Raw genomic sequence first — 15,101 nt, 5'->3', positions numbered from 1 at the left:
ATGGACATTACATTCACATGGTTTAGATCAGAATACATAGTAAAAAGTTCTACTTTTTAAGGCTCCAAGTTTCTGAGCACACAAATCAAAGAAAATTCCCAACTTGCTTTTCATTGCCTTGAACTGTGTGTCCTACTCTTGTTAAATTCACATCTCTCTAACTCTTAACCTGGATCTCTTTAAATTAAGAGGTTCCAACTGGATTTCCACCTTGTCACACATTCCTTGGCTAAGTCTCCTTGGAGACGGCTGCTGTCACAAATTTTTATGTATTGTGTACAGACATTTAAATCAGTGGACTTTGAGTAAACATGTGTAAAATTTTTATTTTTTTATTTTCTGTTTTGTATAAAGGATATCACACTGTACATATTTTAATTCCAGTATTGGTACATATGAGGGTACTTCAGAAAATTCATGGAAAATAGAATTAAAAGATAAGTTAATTTTGGTACAAAAATTCTTTTGAAAACCATGCATACTTTTTCATAACACATTTTCATGGTCTTTTTGAAGACTACTTAACATTTTTACTTATAATTTTCTTATAATTTACTAATATTATATTAATATTAACTAATATTTAATTTCCATTTTATATGAAATTTTTGAAGTATTTTCATAAAACTCAGCATTAGATAACCTTAGGGTTTGGCACTTAGTGCATAATTTGTGGATTCTTTTTTTGTTTGCAGTTGTGCTTGCTGAAGCTTGAAAAAATTTTTTTTTTAACTTTTATTTAATGAATATAAATTTCTAAAGTATGACTTATGGATTACAATGGCTTCCCCCCCATACCGTCCCTCCCACCCACTACCCTCCCCTTTCCCACTCCCTCTCCCCTTCCATTCACATCAAGATTCATTTTCGATTATCTTAATATACAGAAGATCAGCTTAGTATACATTAAGTAAGGATTTCAACAGTTTGCTCCCACACAGAAACATAAAGTGAAAAATAATAGATGATTTTTTTAAATGATGATGAAATCAGATCAGACCTATTGTCATGTTTAATCCCAGTGAGAGTCAAGTTGGGAATTGATAATTTCTTTCTTTTTTTTTTTTTTTTACAGAAGATCAGTTTAGTATGCATTAAGTAAAGATTTCAACAGTTTGCACCCCCATAGAAACACAAAGTGAAATATATTGTTTGAGTACTCGTTATAGCATTAAATCTCAATGCACAGCACATTAAGGACAGAGATCCTACATGAGGAGTAAGTGCACAGTGACTCCTGTTGTTGACTTTACCAATTGACACTCCTGTCTATGGCATCAGTAATCTCCCTATGCTCCAGTCATGAGTTTCCAAGGCTATGGAAGCCCTCTGAGTTCTCCAACTCTTATCTTGTTTAGACAAGGTCATAGTCAAAGTGGAGGTTCTCTCCTCCCTTCAGAGAAAGGTACCTCCTTCTTTGATGACCTGTTCTTTCCACTGGGATCTCACTCACAGAGATCTTTTGCCAGAGTGTCTTGGCTTTCCATGCCTGAAATACTCTCATGGGCTTTTCAGCCAGATCCGAATGCCTTTAGGGCTGATTCTGAGGCCAGAGTGCTATTTAGGACATCTGCCATTCTATGAGTCTTGAAGCTTGAAATTTGTCAACAAGTCTCAAACCCCCAAGGATATTATATTTGAACTTTTTTCTTGAGATATAATTCACAAACCATAAAATTCATCCTTTTAAAATGTACATGTCAGTGGTTTTAATATACCCAGAAAGTAGTACAGCCATCACCATTTAAAAAACTCCAGAACATTTTCATCACCTATATCCATTAGCATTCACTCCCCGTTTCCCTTCTCCCAGTCCCCTGGATAACAATAATTTACTTTATGTCTCTATAGATTTGTCCATTTTGGACATCTCAAACAAAATAGATTCACACAAACTATGGCTTTTACTGTCTGAGTTCTTTCACTTTGTATAATGTTTTCATGTCTCATCCAGGTTACACTTGATTTCTTTTTGTGGCTAAATAATATTTCATTTTGTAAATATATCCAATTTTGCTTGTATTAGAACTTTAAATATCCTTATTAATAATATATAACTTAAAAAGGTTTCTTTGGGAAGAAAACAAAAAACAAACAAAAACAATATATAACTGAATTAATACAAGACCAGATGATGCTATCTGGTATGTACTAAAATATAAGCCCCTTTTAAGTTGTGAATTTGAAAAGTTCTACTTTCAATATATTGCATATTAGTACTTTTTACAGGAATATTTAGACATAAGTTAGGCACATTTAGGAGAATGAAGAAACCTTGCCACATACTTCTTGGGAAAGATAGTACCTTATGTATAAGTTTCTGAAGATTTTCTCAGAATTGGAAATCTCTAGGAGCATTAAAAAATATTACCAACTCATTTGTTTTGAAACCAGGGAATAAAGCCAACAACATTCCACAAAGTCCAAGAATTTCTATTAGCTATGATGAAATGGGACCACACTGAAGTGACAGAGAAGGAAGGAAATTCTGGAAATCCAGTTGAAACCCCTTAATTTAAAGAGATCCAGGTTAAGAGTTAGAGAGATGTGACTTTAACAAGAGTAGGACACACAGTTCAGGACAATGAAAAGCAAGTTGAGAATTTTCTTTGATTTGTGTTCTCATAAACTTGGAGCTTTATGTGAAGGCATAGTAGGACTTTCCCAACCAGGAGCGGAATCAATGCCTACTTTCCCATCAAGAGAATGGGAGACTCTTCCAAATGTGTGGACTATCAAACCTAATCATCACTTAGATGTGGAAGCCTGTCTTCCTAGGACAGAGGATGAAATAGGGAAGTCCAATAGCAAGGACAAGTTCTCCACCCTTGCCTGATCCCAGACAGGTCTGGCCTAAGTTCTTTCCAGGTTACTTTAGGCTTTTTATTTATTTTTTTTTTTTTTGGAATGGTTATGAGTTCACACATCATCCACCCTATAGTAGGATTTAAGAGTTTTTAAGTGGTGTTCAGGATCAATGAAAATATTCAAGGGGATATATTTACCATTTGGGGTAGATGTCTCATATTTATATCTATATTTCTAAATAATATATCAATACTCTATTTTAATTTTAGAAATATATTGTAGATGCCATTTAGTGCACATATTTCTCATCCTCCAATTCTCACCCCTTTCTATGGTCTAGTTATATTCACTGTTTTTAGAGAGAATATTTTTTTTTCTTTTTTTTTTTTAGGTTTATTTATTTATTTGAAAGTCAGAGTTACAGAGAGGGAGGGAGAGCAAGAGAAGAGATCATCCATCCACTAGTCACTCCCCAGGTGGTCACAATGGCCAGCGCAGGGCCAGGCTGAAGTCAGGAGCCAGGAACTTTTTCCAGGTCTCCCACATGGGTGCAGGGGCCCAAACACTTGGGTCATCTTCTGCTGCTTTTCCCAGGCCATTAGCAGGGAGCTGGATTGGAACTGGAGTAGCTGGGACATGAACTGGGACCCACATGGGATGCTGGCATCACAGGCAGTAGCTTTACCAACTATGCCATAGCACCAGCACCACATTCACTGTTTTTAGTAAAATCACTGTTAGTTATTCATACCATGGGACTCAATAAATATTACTCTCTGCTTTGCCAAGTTTATTTACTGTTTCTTTTCTTTTTCAACTTTTTGTTTTTCCTGCAGTTAGTAATTGCCTATGTTTTTTCTTGTACCCTTGGCTAATTTTTCTCTCTCCTTTCAGTAAAATGTGCCTGATAGTCAAACCTGGCAGGAACCTGTAGATTCCGTTTATTTTGGGGACACATCCCTTAATCTTCATTGGTTGATCTCTAGGCCTGCTATGCTGCTATCATTCTGGCATTCTTCTTTGTTTTTCTCCTGTGTTAGATTCCCTAGCTACTGACTCTTTCTCTTTCTTGGTTTAAACTCTATTTTAGTGATGCTTATAATTCTAGAGCTTTCTGAGAAAAGTTACAGAGAGTTAAGTTTTTTTGTTTGGAGTTTGCAAGTCTGAAAAGATGTTTTTAACATTCTCATACCTGTTTGAGAGTTTTAGTTAGATACTGGCTTCTGTGTGGAAACTCATTTACCCTCAGAATTTGGAAAATTGCTCAATTTGTATTCTGTAAATTTATTTAGATAATACTTTAAAATAACAAATGTTAGTAACTAAAACCTGTTCTGACCACTGTATAAGTACAAACTCATCTAATCCTCATAACAACACTAAAGTATATATTGTAATTTTTAAAAAATATTTATTTATTTATTTCAAAGTCAAAGTTAAAGAGAGAAAAGGAGAAACAGAGGGGTTGGTCTTCCATCTGCTGGTTTGCTCCCCAGATGGCAGCAATGTCCAGGGCTGGACCAGGTGGGAGCTAGGAGTCAGGATCCCCAGGGGGTCTCCCACATGGGTGCAGAGTTCCAAATACTTGGGCCATCCTCTGCTGCCTTTCCCAGGCATTAACAGGGAACTGGATCGAAAGTGTAGCAGCCAAGACATTAAACAGTACCCTTATAGGATGCTGAGTTGTAGGCATCATCTTAACCCTCTGAGTGACCATGCCAGCAATACTGTAATTACTGCTATTTTTGTTTGTTTTTCTCATGAAGGATTAACTGCAAAATCATGTTGCTAGTAGGGAGTAAAGCCAAAATCTAAGCCCTGGAAGCCAGGTTCCTAACTTTTACTCTATGCTGCTGCCCCTTCTCTAATTGTTGTAAAGTGAAACAGCATGTTAATTTCTGTTTCTTTTATGGAAACTTATTTTCTCTTTGGATGATTTTTGGATCTTTTTATTTTTGGTGTTCTAAAATTGCACAATCATGTGTCATAGTTATCTCTTAAAATTCATTTTGTGGACTAGTAGACATTTTAATTTATAGCTCCATTGTTCTTCAATCTTGGGAATTAAGTGTCTGCAAATGTGTATAAAATCATTTTCTTTCCACTATTTTTTGTTCTCCTTTTCTGGAACTCCTCTTCTGGATGGCTACCTTTAAATTTTTTTTTTCTTTTTGTGCTCCTTTCTGACACGTGGAGAGGATGTCTTGATTGTATTATCCAATCTTATTGATTAATGCAAGTAATAGCCAGTCCTGGGCCAGGCCAAATCCAGGAGTTTACAACTCCATCTGTTTCTTCCATGTGGGTATCAGTGACTTACGTACTTGAGCCATTACCTGCTGCCTCCTAGGGTGTGCATTAGTAGAAAATTGAAATTGGAAGCAGAGCTGGGATTTGAACCTAGGCACTCTGGTGTGGAATGCAGGCATCTGAAGAGGTGTTATAACTGCTGCACCAAATACTTGCTGCTTGTCACTTTTTCTAAGAATGACCTTTTGGTTATATTTTCGTTTTCAGGATCTCATTGTGTTTGAAATTTTATGTGACTTTCTGTTTTTGATTTATAGACAATATATTCCAATCATTCTGAGGAGGGTAATTACATTTTTTAAAAAATTTTTCAACATTTCTTCTCCTTTTGTACTTTTTTCCCTCTCTTCAATCCTTTGATAGCTCCTTTGGGTTTCTTTTGTCATATTAGTAGAAATGTCTGGAGGTGCTTGATTGTCCACTCACACTACAAAGCGAGAGATCTAAAATCCAGAAGCTCTATTTTCAGTAATAATCCCTCTTCTATAACACCAAACAACTCCTCTTTCTGCATCTTTTCATGGGTTGGCAAAACAAATGGGCTTTCTTCTTATTAGTTTCTCTCACTGCAGGCACTGAACTTTCATTTTTTCTTTTCTATTCTAATTGATATTTACTATTCTTCTAGCTCTTTCCACCTTCATATTTCTTTGGTTTTCAAATGTTTCCAGCACTCAGCAGAGTTGAAATTTGTGTTTTTGGTTCCCATTTCCTTGTTTGGAGGGAACTTCTGAGAGGAAAAGTATACAGATGTTTCTTGAGTTTGCCATTTAAAATGAAGTCAACCACTTCTTCTTCTTGAAAGATCTTTCTTTTTTGACTTCTGTAACCCTCAGTCTTCAGGCCCTCCCCTCGTCTCTTTCTTCCTCACACAACATACTGCAGTTTTGGATTTCCTCACAATGTGCTCTTTGGCTACCTACTCACCTCCATCTGCACTTGGACACAATGTACTTCAAGTCATTCACGTGATGGTATATGTCATCTGTATTCTAATTTATATTTCTACTCCATATATCTCCTTAGATTCTCTCTGTTTTTTCAAATCCATATAAAATTTAGTGTGTTCAAAACTGAACTCTAGATTTTCAGCCATGAATTTGTTCTTTCTGGAGTCTTTCACATCTCAGTAAGCCACTCACCATCCATGCACTTGCTCAAGCCAAAAGCCTAGCGATTTATTTGTCTTGTTTAAAAACTACCTTCACACCACATTTAAATTCAATCCATTCAGTCCATTCTAATTCCAAAATGTGATTTAAATCTTTTGGCCTTAATCCAAATGCTTGTAATTTCTTATTTGGATTACTGGTAGAGTTTCTTTTCTTTTCTCTCTCTCTCTTTTTTAAAGATTTATTTTTATTTATTTGAAAGACAGAGTTTACAGAGAGAGGTAGAGCCAGGGAGAGAGAGAGAGAGAGAGAGAGAGAGAGAGAGAGATCTTCTGTCTACCAGTTTACTCCCCAGATAACTGCAACGGCCAGAGCTGAGCTGATCCGAAGCCAGGAGCAGGAGCTTCTTCTGGGTCTCCACGTGGGTACAGGGGCCCAAGCACTTGGTCATCTTTCACTGCTTTCCCAGGCCATAGCAGAGAGCTGGATCAGAAGTGGAACAGCTGGGACTCAAACTGGAGCCCATATGGAATGCTGGTCATGGTGGGGTTTGGGAGGAGCCTTAACCCTCTGCGCCACAGTGCCACCCCCAGTAGAGTTTCTTAACTGGACCTCTGCTTCTACTTTTTTCATCCCCCCCCCCCCCCATTCAGACAGCAGTCCTTGTGAACTTGAAACATCAGTCAGACCAGGTCAACCCCTTTCTCTAAAGATTCCTAGGAATTTCTAGCATTTACAAGAACATCCAAACTGTACAAGACTGGCAATGAGTTGGTTTTTGCCAATAGCTAATCTCCAGAAGAGAGAAGAAGTGAAGAGAACAGCTGCTCCATTTCTGATCCAGCTCCCTGCTTATGGCCTTGAAAAGTCAGTGGAAGATGGCCCAAGTGTTTGGGCCCCCACCACCTACTTGAGAAAACCAGATGAAACTCCTGGCTCCTGGCTTTGGCCTGGCCCAGCAATGGCCAGTTGTGGCCATCTGGGGAGTGAACCAGAATATGGAAAATCTCTCTCTCTCTCTAACTCTGACTTTCAAGATAAATAAATAAATCTTTAAAAAAATAAAGACCAACGTGTAAGGGAACAAATATGGCTGTAACAGTTATGATGGTGATGTAGAAGCAATGGAGAGCAAAATCAACATGGCAAAGACTCAAATCATTGGGTGAAAGATGAGTAAAGGAAAGTCTTTAGAAGCATAGAGGCAAAGACTTAACTACTTGAGCCAAAAATTGCTGCCTTCCAGCTTGCACAGTAGCAGGAAGCTGGAATCAGGACTCAAATCCAGGTACTTCTGGTAAAAATGACTTGTTTGTATGACGTACTTTATTTTAGAAATCTATGTCCATATTCAGGTGCTCCAGAATATTAGAGAATTAGAAGGAAATAAATGGATTCAGAAGACAATAGTAATGGCATAGCCTGTGGATAATTGGTGATCTTGAAAGGGAGATAACAAGTGTTACAAACATGTTTCTGAACCCAATGATCCAGGTACATCAGTGCATTACATAAAATTAGTGTGAAAATTAATAACACCTAGAAATGAAACTATAAGTTCCCGAGAAAACTCGTATTTATCACTGGAATGTAAACTTCATAAAGGCAGGGGCTGTGAGCATGTTATTTCTCACTTTGCCCTCTCACAACATAGTGGGTGCTCAATACATAAAAACCAAATTGATAGTGAAAAATCCAGCTCAATTTCTCTCAAAAGCTTTTTATAACATTCTTAGGATTCACTTGTGCCTGATCTCTCTCTCTCACACACACACACATACACATGCACACATTTTGAATGACCACATTTGGTTGACTTCATTCAAACTTCTGTTCTGTATATGTGGATTGTAGAAAGTGGAGAAGCATCTATAAATATTTGTGAACAAATAATTCTATACACAGCCAATTTGTCATTCATAAAGGAACAGTGTGCTATTCTCAGGCACTTGAAGAATCAAAATACGTACTACCTATTCTGGAAAAGTATCTCCACATACCTATTCTAGAAAAGTATTCCAGGCAACTGAAAGTTTAAATATAAATAAATAAAACCTCCTGAAGGGGGAAATTGTGGTCTCTAAGGGCTGGTGATAGTAATGATCCTTGAAAGCATTATCTTTAGAACAAGGTAAATGAAGTTGTGATTAAATATGGTTACATAGGCCACATTATTGTAAAAGAGGATTCACTGTGCAAAAAATAGTGCATACTATAAAAATGTATATAATGTTAGCATTAACAATAATATGCAGGGACAGAAATCCCAAACTTTACCACTCTAAGGCTTATTTAGATGGCAGGTAGAAGGGAGATGATAGGAGGGAACACCTTTCATAGGAGATGCCAATAGATATATTTCATTGATGACATAGATGGATAATATTAAGAAAAGTATGGATTTAAGCAGTTTTTAAAGAAATTGTTTGAAAGGCAGAGAGATAGAGGAGGGAGATAGAGGTAGATAGAGATAAAGAGATCTTCCATTGATTGGCTCACATCCTTAATATATGTAAAAACCTGGGCTGGACCAGGCCAAAGCTGGGGACCAGGAACTTAATCTGTATCTTCCACATGGGAAGCAAGACTTAACTACTTGAGCCCAAAATTGCTGCCTTCCAGGGTGCACAGTAGCAGGAAGCTGGAATCAGGACTCAAATCCAGGTACTTCTAGTAAAAATGACTTGTTTGTATGACGTATTTTATTTTAGAAATCTATGTCCATATTCAGGTGCTCCTGTATTTATGAGGTTACACCCAGATAAACCCGTTGTAAATTGAAAATACACTAAGTTGAAAATGCTGAACATTCTTTCTGGCAACATAACAAACTGTAGAGTGTTGATTGTTCACCTTCATGATTGCAGGGCTGACATGGCAGCATCACAAAAGGGCATCATATTGCATATTACTAGCCAAGGAAAGATCAAAATCAAAATCTGAAGTACAATTTCTAGTGAATGCATATCACTTTTGAACCATCATCAAGTAAAAAGAAAAACAAGTTAAATAAGTTAAATGACTGCAATTTGAGGACTGTCTGTATGCTAATATACTCATGTAAATGAAAATAAAACAAGATAGAGACTAATAGTATCTTTTTTCCCTTGGGTGAAAACATTTCTAGTTATCAAGAATTTTACTTTTATTGATATGTGTATTCTAATGTTTATATGATGAAGATGTATGGCTTGTATAATTTTAAAAAGGTGAAAGGGAGAGTTGGTCAATCTATGCTAAATGAAATATTATTAGAAAAGATATGGACTATTAAAAGAGAGAGGTGATCAGTAGGAAGGAAGAAGTGTGAACAGAGGAAAAATAAACTTCAATTGTTTTCAGAAGCTTTATTAAACTTCAAGAATTGAGGGAAGTCCAAAAAAGTAAATTATTAGTTCATATATGGAAAAGGAAGCCAGTACAGAATAAAACTAAAATGAAAATTATCATCACAGGCAGAAGGAATTCCCAAGGATAGCATACCACAAAGTAAAACATAAAGAGAAATAGCTCCCAAAGGAATATAAATATTAAAATTAATGCTAACCCTGGAAGGATTACATTACCACACTGTTGATTTTGGAAAATGAGGAAAACTTCAAGCCTCTTGAAATGATAAAAGACACTATGGTGTATTAAAAAATCCTGTGGAATAGGCATATTTGAGTTAGAATTCAGCATCTGCTGCTTAACCAGCTTGTAACTTAATTACTTAAAAAGCTCTGACCCTCAGTTTTCTCATCTATAACCTATGAGTAATGTATTAGTCAGCTTTTGTTACTACAACAAAATACCTGAGGCAACTAACTTTATAAAGAGAAAAGATTTAACCAAAGGTTAAGTCTAAGGTTTTGGAGGTTCAAGTCCAAGATCAAGTGGCCCTATTGATTTGGTGTCTGTTGAGGATGGTGGAAGGTAATGGTGACCCCTGTGTGGAGGAACCATCACATGGTGAGCCTAGAGCCAGAGGAAGCAGCTGGGCCCAACTTAGGCTTTGCTAACCAACTCTCTCATGAGAACTACCTTTTTTAGGGCACACCGCAATGTCCTAAGGGCCTCCCATGAAGCCCATCATGTAACTATCATGGTTGCATGAAGTTTCTACCGTCTTAGTACTGTTAACTTACGACTGAGATTTTAACATCTGCATGAATTTGGGAGCCAAATAATACTCATACCACAGCAGGTAACAAGTGTTCTCTGGTTGATTGTTCAATTGAATCCTCCACAGAAAGTACATGCTCATATATCCATATGTAAGTCTGTACATATGTATGAATGTAGGATACATGCACATGTATGGGTAGCATCAGACTCAAGTGAATCCTAAGGAGGTTAGAAAAAGCTTTTAAAGAAAATTGAGCTGGATCTTTAAGGATTAGTCTGGTATATGAGTACATGTATTGAGTATCTATTGTATATACACCACGCACAGGAAGTGCAGGGAGAAGCAACAGAAATAAGGTCTTGCCTTCATGATCCTTGCATTCCAATAATGAGTCAGAATTTTCTAGGCAAGGAAAGTGTATCTCTGAGATAGAGAATAATGAAGATTGATTTATATTATATACAGTACAAATAATTTAAAAAAACCTTTTGTCAAATCAGTTTTTTTTACACAGAATGTATGATTTTTTTTTTTTTTTTTTGACAGGCAGAGTGGAGAGTGAGAGAGAGAGACAGAGAGAAAGGTCTTCCTTTGCTGTTGGTTCACCCTCCAATGGCCGCCGCGGCTGGCGCGCTGCGGCCGGCGCACCGTGCTGATCCGATGGCAGGAGCCAGGAGCCAGGTGCTTCTCCTGGTCTCCCATGGGGTGCAGGGCCCAAGCACCTGGGCCATCCTCCACTGCACTCCCTGGCCACAGCAGAGAGCTGGCCTGGAAGAGGGGCAACCGGGACAGAATCCGGCGCCCCGACCAGGACTAGAACCCGGTGTGCTGGCGCCGCAAGGAGGAGGATTAGCCTAGTGAGCCGCGGCGCCGGCCAGAATGTATGATTTTATTAGAAATGTACTGACTACTAAACATCCATTTCTGGCCGGCGCCATGGCTCAATAGGCTAATCCTCCGCCTGCGGCGCCGGCACCCCGGGGTTCTAGTCCCGGTTGGGGCGCTGGATTCTGTCCCGGTTGCTCCTCTTCCAGTCCAGCTCTCTGCTGTGGCCAGGGAGTGCAGTGGAGGATGGCCCAAGTGCTTGGAGCCTGCACCCGCATGGGAGACCAGGGGGAAGCACCTGGCTCCTGGCTTCTGATCGGCACAGCATGCCGGCCGCAACGCGCCGGTCGTAGCGGCCACTTGAGGGTGAACCAATGGAAAAAGGAAGACCTTTCTCTCTCTCTCTCTCTCTCTCTCTCTCTCTCTCTCACTAACTCTGTCAAAAAACAAACAAACAAACAAACAAACAAAAAAAAACCATCCATTTCTTCCATTGAGTATTGCATTTCTACTTTTCGTAAGCACTGGCTTTGCCTTAATAAGGCTTCAATTCACTGCATAACTGTTCCTGCCGATGTTATAGTACCTACCAATCTATCATGAATGATGTATCTGGTGAGATGCTAACTTGTGAACAGTGTTCATTGTAAGGCACAACAGATCAAGGTAACAAGTAAACCTTATTTTGGGGTGGAGAGGGATGATAACAACACATAACTCAATCTATTTAGAAAGTGGATTTGAGAAAGAATACAAGAAATAAACTGGGAAGCTCAATTAGAGAAGATTGAACAAATACAGGTCAGTTTTGCTTGTTTCCGTTCACGAATTCTAACGATTTCCAGAGCATTTGCCATCTTCCACTCTCCTGCTCCCTGCAGTCAGCACTTGTCCAGGTCAAAGGAGTCTCAGACCACAATAGCAATCACGTGTCTCCTCCCGCAATGCCTCAGGAAGCAGCAGCCCCCTGGGGAGGCTTCTGAGGGGGCAGATGGGAAGGCACTGTGGCAGCTCTGCAGCTGCACTGGAGCCTCAGGCAATATGGTCGTCACCGAAGCACGGAGAGGCGGAATTCCCCGCTAGAGTAAAGCATTCTGTCACATTTGCCCCCAGACTGTGCGTCCTTGTGAACCTAAACTTACAGCACTTTCTCCTAAGTAGCTTTTTCAGATTTCACATCCCCATTTCTGCTTAGACCCAAGGAAGATCAGGCACAGAACGCTCTTCTCAGTCTGGGCCAGTCCCTTCGGTGCTAGCTTTTGTCCTTGATCCAGACTTGAACTCCCCTGTTCTGTTGCGTTGAAAAGAACGTTTATACAGATGACAGACAACTTCATCCCGTCATTAAATTTGCTCAAAAATGTCTGGATTCCAGCATAACACAGCAAACCAGTCTAAACTGTACACTAAAACCTTTAAAACACCCTTTATCTCATATAGCAGCTCATATCCACGAAAAATATATTTATTCAACACACACTTAATAAAAGTCTTCTATAAGCTCAATACTCTGACAGGTTGTTTAAGGAGGACATTTTAAGAGTTGGTATTTTTTCTGTAAGGAACTTGTAACTCAGGAGGAAAGCTAAGACATACCTAGTAATGTCTATACTAGAGTGTAAAATATTAGAGAATGGACTACATTGAGGACAGAAGGATTTTATTGAGTCCGGTGACACTGAGGAAATTTCAGAGGAGATATTGATATTGGAACCAGATCTTGCAGAAAAGCTGCAATCTTGACATACTACTCCATGGGCAGTAGAAAGTGTGATAAAGCACACTCCCAGGATACAAAAAAAAAAAAAAAAAAAAAAGGATGAAAAAGATCAGAGAAGAAAAGTAGCAAGTTACCAACAGAGAGTAATTGGATGTTGTTACATCAATAATCATCACAGCATCACTTTTTTTCTCTCTACATAATTTTAAAGACCATTGCTTGGAAATGATGATGTAGGCATAAGGAAATGAATAGGTGATTATGGAAAGTTGGTAAAAATCTGATTTTTAAGAATTTATTTCTGCCCATCTGCCTTTGACCAGGATTTTTCAAAGCAAGTGGGAAATTAGTACCCAAACACTGAGTAAGATGTCCATGAGAATGTCAGGGAGCCTATTTATCAAACTTAATTGACAACTGATGTTTAAAAGACAATAGAGTAATTCTCCTAATTTAACGGGAACATATTGCTACTTAATGCCAGAAGAAGAACTAATATATGCGAAGGCCTGTAGAAATGAGAAATATGGACACAATAATCCTCTTTTTGTTTCAGGAAAATGTAAAGTAGTGCCCCAGGGATTGTTGGCAAATATTATCATCTTTGAAAGCTACTGCTTAACACAAATTCCGGGAAGCTGGAGGCTTTTGGGTAATATGAATCACAAGGAAAGAATGCCGCATTTTGTGGCCGAACTTTTAAATGGAATACTGGTTGAGCTTAGTAAGAAGGCCAGGGGTCAGGGTTAGTTTGGAAGAATTTCCAGCCTGTTCCTGTTGAGGCCCCTACATAGTGTCCTGACTTTGGCTTACTTCTTTCTTGGTTTGCCTGATTAGAATGTTTCATGTGAGTGGGAGCCACTTACATCTCTAGAGACGTGGTTCTTTTTCCATAATATATAGAATTATAGGTGCTTGAAGTTTGCCTGACTTAAGACAGAGCTTAGTAGAGCTCCACTTGTACTTTCAAATGAATATTTATGAAGCACTGATTGCATACACAGCTCCTGTCTCTGAAAATTTTGATTTAGTAATGATATATCACACACACACACTTAAATACTCATATACAAAAGGGCTTCAAAATTTCATGGAAAATGGAATTAAGGGATAATGAGAATTTTCCACATAATCTTAGACGCTCCTCTGTGTTTATATATTATATATGTAAATACATATGTAAATATATGTATTTATATATTCATGATCCAGTTATTAAAACAGAAATCACTCTACTTTTTATTTTTATTTTTAAAACTTTACTTGAAGAAAGAGAGAAAGACCACCCCTGAGTTCACTTCCAAATGTCCTCAACATCTGGGCCAGGCCCAAGCTAGGCTAGGAGTGAATAACTTAATCCAGATCTTTCATGTGGATGCCAGGAACCCAATCACCTGAGCCATCACCTGCTGCCTCCCAGGGTACACGCTGGTAGGAAGCTGGAATTGGGAGCAGAATTTTGATTGGAAACCAGGCACTCCAGTGTGGGAAGCAGGTTCCCAACTAGTGGTTTAAACATTAAGTCAAATAGTCACTCCTACTCTACTTTTTAAATCAGAGGGAATTTAATACAAGGAATTGGTTTTCTGATCTGCAAAAGAGGATACTAAGGTAACCCAGGGATTAGTATGAGCAGGAAATTTCTACTGCTCTAGGCAGAGGTACAGCTAGAGGAGATAGTATTGTTAGAATCCAATCCGGGTGTAAGAGCCATGTGTTGAGAACTAGAACCTCAAGGGCCTGACTGGTGGAAGCTGGTCCTCAATGGTGGCAGAGGTGGGAATGGGGGGAGTGGCTGGTGGGTGGGTGGGGGATGAGGGTAAGGAGGAGATATGCTATTTCTGCTATTTCCAGAATGTAACAGGAAGCTGAGGGTGAGGGGAGAGCAATATTTGTCTACTTTAGTCCTTGAGCTTTCTGTTCTTCCTCCGGTGTCCTTCACTGATCTAACCTATCGAGAGTGAGAGCAAAGGGAAGCTGAGAAAGGTTGTTCTTTGTAACACAGCAGAGCAGGATAGAGCAAGTCCATTAGTGAGCATTAAAAGAGATGTGTAAACACTGACTACCATGTGACCAGTGCTGATGTAGCTTCCTGAAGTTCAGGCCATGGGAGATGGCATGAATCTCTGTGGTCTGGGGCTGCTCTCTGAAAAAGATCCTATTTGAGCCACTTTGTCCTGAATAGAAGGTTACTTGTAGGAAAGGAGAAGAGGGTAGG

The sequence above is a fragment of the Oryctolagus cuniculus genome, chromosome 15 (genome assembly GCF_964237555.1).
Source record: "Oryctolagus cuniculus chromosome 15, mOryCun1.1, whole genome shotgun sequence".
Classification (NCBI taxonomy): Eukaryota; Metazoa; Chordata; class Mammalia; order Lagomorpha; family Leporidae; genus Oryctolagus; species Oryctolagus cuniculus.
The sequence above is the reverse complement of the archived record's forward strand: the minus strand, read 5'-3'. Positions refer to the sequence as shown.